The sequence below is a fragment of the Marmota monax genome, unplaced genomic scaffold (genome assembly GCF_021218885.2).
Source record: "Marmota monax isolate L192 unplaced genomic scaffold, Marmota_monax_Labrador192_F-V1.1 WCK01_AAM20220418_F8-fsc00134, whole genome shotgun sequence".
NCBI classification, from domain to species: domain Eukaryota; kingdom Metazoa; phylum Chordata; class Mammalia; order Rodentia; family Sciuridae; genus Marmota; species Marmota monax.
In genome coordinates, this window is record NW_026692281.1 from 4007231 (window position 1) to 4017761 (window position 10531).

The window sequence follows — 10531 nt, forward strand, 5'->3', positions numbered from 1 at the left end:
TTATACTAATAGATGCCTGTATAAAATAAAATGTAAGATCTCAAACACTCAATCTCATGTTATACCTCAATGAACTAAAATGAGAAGGAGAAACTAAACTCAAAGTTATAAAAAGAAGGAAATGACAAAAATCAGAGGAGAAATAAATGAAATAGAGACTAGGAAAAAAGTCAAAAAGGCATAAGGTGTTTTCTGGAAAAGATGAAAGTGACAAAGTCTTAGCTAGAGTAAGATAAAACAGAGACAAATAAAAATCAGAAATGAAGAAAGTGATCTAATACCTGAAAACACAGAAATACAAAGGATCATAAGAAAATATTATTATCAATTACATATCAACAATTTGGAAAGTCAAGAAGTGGATAGATTCCTAAACACATATAATTTATTAGCACAATATCAAAAAGAAATAGGAAAACCTGAACAAAGCCATAATGAGTAAGGAGATTGAATTAGTAATAAAAAGACTTCTGTCAGAGAAAAAACAGTGATTAATGAAGTCACTGCTGAATTATGCAAACAATGTAAAGAATATTTGAGTCTTTCAAATATAGAATCATATTATCATCAAACAGATAGTTTGAGCTCTTAATTTCCTATTTGTATCTCTTTAATAACTTTCTTTTGCCTAATTGATCTGGCTAGATTTTCAAGGACTATGTTGAGTGGAAATGGTGAAAGAAGGCATCCTTGTCTTAATTCAGTTTTTAAAAATTTGTTCTAATTAGTTATGCATGACAGTAGAATGCATTTTGATACATAGTACACAAATGGAGCACAACTTCCCATTCCTCTGGCTGTATATGGTGCAAAGTCATAGTAGTCATGTAATCATAAGTGTACATAAGGTAATAATGTCTGCCTCATTCCACCATCTTTATCACCCCCACACCCCTTCCATCCCCTCACTCCCCTCTGACCAATCCAAAGTTCCTCCATTCTTCCCTACCCTGCCCCCACTACAGATCAGCATCTGCTTATCAGAGAAAATATTCGGCCTTTGGTATTTTGGGTTTGGCTTATTTCACTTAGCATGATATTCTCCAGCTCCATCCATTTATCTGCAAATGCCATAATTTCATTCTTCTTTAAGGCTGAGCAATATTCCATTGTGTATATATACCACATTTTCTTTTTTTAAAAATATTTTACTTTATTTGTAGTTGGACACAATACCTTTATTTTATTTTTATGTGGTGCTGAGTATTGAACCCAGGGTCTTGCACATGCTAGACAAGCGCTGTACTGCCAAGCCACAACTCCAGCCCCACCACATTTTCTTTATCCATTCATCTGTTGAAGAGCATCTAGGTTGGTTCCATAGTTTAGCTATTTTGAATTGAGCTGGTATAAACATTGATGTGGCTGTGTCTCTGCAGTATGCAGATTTTAAGTCCATTGGGTATAAATCGAGGAATGGGATAGCTGAGTCAAATGGTGGTTCCATTCCAAGTTTTCTGAATAATCTCCATACTGCTTTCCATAGTGGTTGTACCAACTTGAAGTCACACCAGCAATGTATGAGTGTACCTTTTTCCCTACATCCTCACCAAAACTTATTATTGCTTGTATTCTTGATAATTGCCATTCTGACTGAAGTGAGATGAAATCTTGGAGTCATTTTGATTTGCATCTCTCTAATTGCTAGAGATGTTGTATTTCTTCTTCTGTGAAGAGTCTGTTCAGTTCCTTAGCCCATTTATTGATTGGGTTATTTATTTGGAGGAATGTTACGTTTTTTGAGTTAGTTTTAATATAACCAGGAGATTAATGCTCTATCCGAGGTGCATGTGGTAAATGCATCTCCCTTTCTCCCATTCTGTAGGCTCTTCACATTATTGATTGTTTCTTTTGCTGAGAAGAAGCCTTCTAGTTTGAATCCATCCCTTTTTTTAGAGGAAATTCTTTCAGTTTTTCTCTGCTTAGAATGATGATGGCCTTGGGTTTAATGTATATAACTTTTACAATGTTGAGATATGTTTCTTCTATCCCTATTTTTTCTAGTGTTTTAAACATGAATGAATGCTGTACTTTGTCAAATACTCTTTCTGAATTCACTGAGATAATAATTGGATTCTTGTTTTTAAGTCTATTTATTTATTATTTATTTATTTTTAGTGAGGTGAACATAAACCTAATATTAAGCCAGACAAGGATATTTCAAGGAAAGAAAACTACAGGCCAATATCTCTGGTGAATAAAAATGCAACAATTATACCAAAAATATTAGAAAATTAAATTCAATAGCACATTACAATGATCATTCACCATGATCAAGGGGGATTTATCCCATTGATGCAAGGATGATTCAACATATGCAAAATTAACATAATACAAAAACACCATATGATCATCTTCTAAGATGCAGAAAAATTAATTTATAAAGTTCAACAACAGCTTCCATGATGTTACAAACTCAAATTGAGTATAGAAGAATATGTTTCAACACAGTAAACTTCATACATGATAAGACCACACCTGACATTATATTGAATGGTGAAAATTTGAAACCTCCTCTTATAATATTGAGAATAGATCAAGGATGTACATTCTCACCCTTTTTATTTAATATGATAGTAGAGGTTATTAGCAGAGCAATTAGAAAAGGAGAAGAAATAAAAAGCATCAAAATAAGAAAGGAAATAGTGATATTATCACTATTTGTTGATAAAGTAGGATTATATATAGGAAAACTAAAGGAATCATAAACACTACTACAATTAATAAATAATTCAAGACTGTTGATTTCTCCAACCATATCATGGAATATATTTGTTAGATATATTGAACAGTTTTTCATTTATTAGTTGACTACTTATATTTCTTCTTTTGAAAAGTGTCTGTTTAGGGCTGGGGCTGGGGCTCAGTGGCAGAGTGCTTGCCTAGCATGTGTGAGGCACTGGGTTTAATACTTAGCACCACATAAAAATGAACAAAATAAAGGCATTCTGTCCATCTACAACTACAATTGTTTTGTTGTTTTTAGAACAACTCAGCAAAATAAAATTCAAAATAAAAATAAATTGGACAACATTGTTTCACACATACATAAAACAGGCCAAAAAAAAAATAAACAGCAACTTCATAGACAGAAAAAGGGAAAAAAATGAAACCTTTTTATCTTTGGTCTTTTTAACCATCTCATACAAACCAACTACTTATAGTACAGATAAAGTACATACACACAAAAAAGTTACTGGAATGCTCAGAATAAGATTATTTTGTTGTTGTTGTTTTTGCTTTTTTTTTTTTTACAAGTTTTTTTTTTCTCCTTTGAGATTATAATGAATATGGTCACATCACAAGTAAAGTCAGAAGTAGGACAGAGAATGCTCCAAAGGCTGGTTTGGACATCCCAGATCATTAAAAATGGCTGACCCCTAACAATATATACAAAAATATAAAATGTAAATAAAAAATACAAACAAATTTTCCTTTTTTAAAGTACTTTTAAGAAAAAAAGCATGGCCTTGGAAGTTGTGGTTCTTTTTTCCTCCCCTGTTGCAAATTCACGTTGTGGTTTTGGTTGGGTGGTGAAGAGAACGTGTCATCTGCTCATCTGCAGGTGGCACTGCCTGCGGGGCGGTCGTGGGCCTCTCCTCTGGAATGTGACCACGTTTGGATTCTGGGACGGGAAGTGGAGGGTGAATAGGTCACGGTGGCCTTTTATTTTTATTTAACTTTTCCTTTTTTGCTGTCTAGTCATCCTCATTGGTCTTCTGCTTCTTGGTACAACATCATCATCCTCGTCATCTTCAGCTGCCCGTTTGCCTGTAGCTGCCTCAGCCCCCTCATCTTCATCTCCATTCTGTTCCTCGCCATCACCTTCCTCATCCTCCTCCTCTTCCTCACCACCCTCTTCTTCATCTACCTCATTGTCAGCCTCCTGCTCCCCATTTTCCCCATTTTCCTCATTAGCATTCCCATTAGCAGGGGCGTCTCTTCCATTCTCTGCCTCCTCCTCCACAACTTCCGTCTTCTTTAAGTCCTTGGTGGTGATTTCAGAGCTAGTGTCCATGGCCGTATCTGACATGGTAGGGCACCCCGTGATCCGATGCAGTAGGTTAAAAAGGAAACTAGAGTTCAGGGACTCTGGCGATAAAGCTTCCGGAGGGAGTCCGCAGCGGCGGAGGAGGCGCGAGGCGGAAGTGGTTGTAGCGAATGGGGAGCTGGACCCAGGAACAATGCAACGATGGCTTTTCAGAGCAGCCAGTGGGGCCAATTTTTTTTAAGTGTCTGTTTAGTTTCTTTTCCAATTTATTGGAAAAATTGACAATGTGAAAATGCTTCTTTGCTACCAAACGTGATCTATAGATTCAATGTAATTCTTATAAACCTTCCAAGGTTATTTTTCACAGAAATTTTTTAAAAATCCTGAAATTCATATGGAAACACATGTGAAACACACACACACACACAAAGTAGCAAAAACAATCTTAAGTAAAAATGCAGGCATCACAGACTTTGAATTATATTGTAAAGGTATAGTAATAAAGATCATGTCACTGTTCTAGAAACAAACACATCAACCAATGAGACAGAATAAAGAATACCAAAATGACTTCAAGCATTTAGTCAATATTTTTACAAAGGAACCAAGAACACATAGAGAGAAAAGGACAGTCTCTTTAATGAAGGGTGTTGGACTGCAAATTTAATTCAGTGGTAGAGTTATTTCGTAGTATGCTCAAGACCCTTAGTCACATACCCAGTACCACATATTAATAATAATAATAATAAGAAGAAGAAGAAGAAGAAGAAGAAGAATGTTGGAAAAAATGAATATTCACATATACTGAATAAAATTTTACCCTTATCATATACAAAAATCAACTCAAAATGAATAAAGACTTAAATGTAAGGACTAAACATGTAAAAACACAAGAAAATATTAAGGGGAAACCACATGACACTGATCTTGACAATGATTTTTTTCCCCACTATAAAACCCACTTCAGTGTTAGCAACCTTCATGCACAGAGGCCAGGCCATGGTTTGGGGCCACAGTTTGTTCTGGCATGGGACACTACAAAAATGCTCAGTGAGATAGGCTGACAATTAATTTTTGGGGTTTGACTCCCAAATCTCAGGCAACAAAAGCAAAAATAAACAAATGTTATTACATCAAATTTAAAAGCTGGGCTGGGGTTGTAGCTCAGTGGAAGAGTGCTTGCCTAGCATATGTGAGGCACTGGGTTTGATTCTCAGCACCACATACAAATAAAATAAAGGTTCATCAAAAACTAAAAAATATTTTTTAAAATTAAAAGTTTCTGCACAGAAAAAGAAACAATTCACAAAACGAAGAGAAAAGCTACAGATTAGTAGAAAATATTTGCAAGCAATACAGATAATTAGGAATTAAAATCCAAAATATATTAGAAATTCTGACAACTCAGAAAAAACAAACAAACAACAACAACAACAACAAAAAAACAATTTAAAAATGGGCAAATGACCTGAATAGACATTTCTCATAAGAAGACATAGAAATAGCCAACAAGTGAAAGAAACAATTCTCAACATCACCAAAAATTAGGTAAATGCAAATTTAAACCTAAATAAGATATCACCTCACACCTCTCAATAACTAGTATAAAAGATGATAGATAACAAATATTGATGAAGATGTGGACAAAAGGAAATTCTAGCATACTATGGTGGTCATGTAAATTAATGCAGCCATTACAGAGAAACTTTATCGAGGTACCTTGAAAATAAAAAAGCATTTTTTTCATATGATCCAGCACCTCACTTCTGGGTATATATCCTAATGACTTGAAATATCTACTGTCAAAAAGATATTTGCACTCCTATGCTTATTGCAACATTATTTCCAATAGCCAAGACATGGAACCAACTGATGAATGGATAAAGAAAATATGGTTTATATGCACAATGGAATACTATTCAGCCTTAAAAATGAAAAAAAATAATCCTGGTATTTGTTATAACATGGATGAACCTGGAGGTCATTATAAAAAGTAAAAAAAATCAAGTCACCAAAAGAAAAAACCCATATGAGTTCACTTATACGTAGAATCTAAAACAATTGAATTTATAGAAGCAGAGAGTAGAATAGTGGTTTGCCAGAGAATGGGTGTGGGGGGATGTTTATCAAATGGTACAAATTTGCAGTTATATAGGATGATTTAATAAGCATTTAAGGTGACAGATATGTTGATTAGATTGAATCAATCATTCTACACTATACAATATACGTATATAACATTACTGTTATTTACTGTAATTATTATTAATTATAAGTTATTATTTTTTCAAAAAAGGAACAATTTATATCTCTGTGGAAATACCTTTAGATAATCTTCAATTGTATTTCGTTAAAGTCTTTAATTAGATCTATTTGTATGAAATGAGAAGTTAACTCAATAAATTCAAACAGTCATTGTCATTAATTTAAGATTTAGAATGTTCTTTTTATATTCAAAAAATGCAATTACACGCCTGTAATTCCAGGAACTCAGGAGGCTGAGGCAGAAGGATTTCAAATTAAAAGCCAGCCTCAGCAGCTTAGTGAGGCCTTAAACTAAGTGAGCCCTGTCTCAAAATGAAACATTAAAAAATGCATCTGGGGATGTCACTCAGTGGTTAAGCATCCAGGCTTCAATCCAAGGTACCAATAAAAAAACAATAAATGCAATTAAAATTCATTCTGCATATTCTCCCCTTTCCCATCCCTCCTCCCTTCCTCTTGATCTTCTTCTACTCTACTGCTATTCCCTGTATCTTTGTGGTATCTGATTCTCCCCTCTTTCTTTCCCTTATTTTGTTCTAGCTTCCACATATGAAAGGGAATGCATATATGAAAATACCATAGGGAATTCACATTTATATAAAAGTAGAAAGAACCAATCAAAGATAACTAAATAAATAAATAAACAAAAGGAAGATTAGTAGAATAGAGGAAGGAGAATAGGGTGAGGGACAAGAGGAGGAAAAAGGGGGAACAGGAACTGAAATAAAATTCCATGCATGTATGATTTTGTTGGGATGAACCCAACTACTATGAGTAACTATAATGATCTATTTTTTTAAAAAATGGAATCAAATCATTTATTAGTAAGAGAGGATATATTGGAGATGTGAAAACTACATCAACCATTTAGTTCACCATCCAAATAACAATACCTTTGAGAATGAAAGGGGTCACAATTAATAATAATACCAAGAGAAAAATAAAAATGGGGACACTTCCAGGTTAACTGAACCTGTCCCAGGAAAGCCAGAATATTTAGTCATCATTTAATGAGATGGTTTAAAAATAATTGAGGTTTCTATATGGAGATAATAATGCAGGCCTTCAATAAAGCAATTGTGATAGGTATGCAAAGAATGTGCCTATATCTGAGAATTAATGAAATAACAAGATCAGGGCTTTGAGACTTGACTCTGTGTGTGTGTAGGTGTCCATGTGTGTAGATTTCTACTATAGGAAACAGGGTAGGGTGTCTGAATTTCCTAGCTTAGGAAACTTGGTGAATGAGAGTACCAGCAAATCAAATGTATTTAACTTGCATGCTTTATTTACAAACTACAGAATTTTGCTGGACCATTGAGCTTTATTATGAGCAGAAGTCCTTTGGCTCCCATATGCATAGTTAAGGCACTAGAGCTCTTTAAATTTTTCTCCATTATAGCAAAATATATGTTTCTGCTTTCCAATTAAATTGAAAGTGACTGAATTTGAGTGGCATTATACTGGAACTTCCATATTATATTACACTACTTTAAATTTTTTATCTCCTTTCAAATATGCAATATGGAGTATTACATATTATATATGCAGTATATAAGCACCAAGAAGGCAATGACTTAATATGTCTTGAATCAAACTTGACACATAACAAATGTTCTGTATGTATTTGTCAAATGAATGCATAAGCTCTGTATCCTCAAAGGATACTATAGGAAATTTGTTATCAGCTTTTCATGGTTGAGATATTCCAATGATATCAGTGATTTGGTAACTGTTTTCAATAAAGTATCACTTTTTTTTCTCCCCAGGAGGCAGTAGTCTCTCCCCTTTTTGTGACAAGTGAAATCTCTGAGACCATATCCCAGCAGCCTGAACTGTGTGGTCATTATGATCCCAACCTCTGGTGTCTCCCACAACCTTGACTAAGGGACTTGAGAGATGATATTGTGGAAGATATATTTAGAGATTATTAATAGACCACATCCGGAGCTAGCTTCCTTGTTAATACTCAAAGCTACTAGTGTGTTCTATTACTCATCCTGCAACAACACAAAGCATCTTGCCTTGAACTCTAAGTACCCTATTGGCCTTTGCAGTTGTATAAATAATTCAGATGCAAAATCACTTAACACCACATTATGTGTTATTCCTGTGGTAACAGTTCCTGGATTTCATTCTAATTGATTTTGAACAGCACATATTCTCAAAGTAGTGCCATCATAATGGAATCCACAGTTTAGATTTTGGAATCTGCAAGGAAATTTTTTTCTGTGTAACTTTCTACAATCTCATCCATGCTTATTGGATCTGAAATCCTCTACACATTTTCTGGGGCATCCAATATTCTGTATTTTTCTATTTTGTTGATATTATTTGTAAAAGCCCAAGATTTACAAACAGCCTTTAAATTGGAAACTGTTTCTTTGGTTTCTAAGATGTGAGGTATTAAAGCAGAATTTTGAACCATTTTAAATGTTAGAGTCAATGCAGTCAAGCAGCATTATTGTAGGACTTGTTTGGAATTCCATATACCAGATGATGCCACAACTCCATCTAAGAAATTCCCTGAATATTTTGACAAGGGAGAAGGCTGGGTGGAAAACTTAATGCCCTCAGCAAAGATTATTGATAATTGATGACTCTGGCAAAAAATGCCCATTAAAGATCACCAAATCCCCAATCGTGGGGCAGGGCAAACTTTTGTTAACAGTTTCAGACTGAATGAATATTTTCTATATATGTATATATATGTAATGTTTACTTTACTAGAAAGTTGGACTAATTTGGAATTTAAGTAAGCATTTTGACCAGTTAACTAAGAGTAAACATTTTTTTTTTCAATTACAAGATACAAGTAGTTTATTTACTTTAATTTTTTTATTAACACATATTAATTACACATATTAATGGGATTCACTGTGATGTTTCCATACACGCATACAGTGTGCACCCTTTATCCACTCCCACAACACACACACAACCTTCTCAACCTCTGGTAATGACTATTCTACATTCAAGTCAACTTTTTAATCTTCTACATATGAGAAAATTTGGTACTTGTCTTTCTATATCCAACTTATTTCACTTAACATAATGTCTTCTGGTTCTACCCATTTAGCAGCAAGTGACAAGATTTCATCATTTTAATGTCTGAATAGTATTACATTGCACTGTGTGTGTCCATGTGTATATACATATGTATATATACATACACAAACATATATATGTATGTACACACTGATATATTTCTATCTATCTCTCTCTCTTAATGGACACTTAGGTTGTTTCCACTTCTTGGCTATTGTGAATAGTGCTACAAGGAATATTGGAGTGCACATGTCTCTTCAACATAATAAATTCACTTTCTTTGAATATATACCTAGAAGAGGAATTGTTGGATCATATAGTAGATTTATATGTCATTTTTAAAGGAATCTTCATACTATCAAGCAATACTAACAACAAACATTGTATAAGAGTTCCATTTTCTTCACATCCTTATCAGCATTTGCTATTGTTTTCTTTTTGATAATAGTCATTCTAATTGGGGTGAGTTGATGTCTCCTTGTGTTTTTGTTTGCATTTCCCTGATGGACATTGATGTTGACCATTTTTTTCACAAATTTGTTGCCCATTTGAATTTCTTCTTTTGAGGAAAAGCTATTCAGAATATTTGCCCATTTTTAATTAGATTATTTTATTGTCGTATTTTTTTAGTTCCTTATAAACTTTGGGTATCAATCCTTTGGCAGATTAATAATTTTCAATCTTGTTCTCATTCTATATGTTACTCATTCACAACACTGATTATTTCCTTTGTTGTGCAGAAACTTTTTAGTTTGATATAATAATCCCTTTTGTCTAGTTTTGTTTTTGTTATATGTGTTTTTGAGTTCTAATCCAAGAAAACTATTGCCCATACTGGTGTCTTGAAGTGCTTTCCTGATATTTTTTCCTAATATTTTCACGATTGAGGTCTTAAATTAGGTCTTTGGTCCACTTTGAGTTGTTTGTTGTAAAGGGTAAAAAATATTTTCAATATTTTTAAATTTTGCTAATGATAATAATAATGATGGTGGTGATGTAGCAATAATGGGAAGAACATATAATACTAGAGAACAAAGTAACTAACAGCAATTCTCAAATATGCTATCCCACCCCTGAAATCTGTTAAAAAGCACCCTTTTATGTATACCAATTCTTAAAATTTATATAATGTATTTTACGGATTCACAATGCTATTTGTTAATTTATGCCTCTTAATATTGAGTATTGGGGGCTGGGGTTGTGGCTCAGTGGTACAGTACTCACCTA

General features: G+C 33.7%; 1 pseudogene; it reads right to left on the reverse strand.

The window, feature by feature from the left end:
* Positions 1-3698: 3698 nt before the first annotated feature.
* Positions 3699-4033, reverse strand: LOC124089941 (prothymosin alpha-like; annotated as a pseudogene).
* Between the last annotated feature and the right edge of the window lie 6498 nt (positions 4034-10531).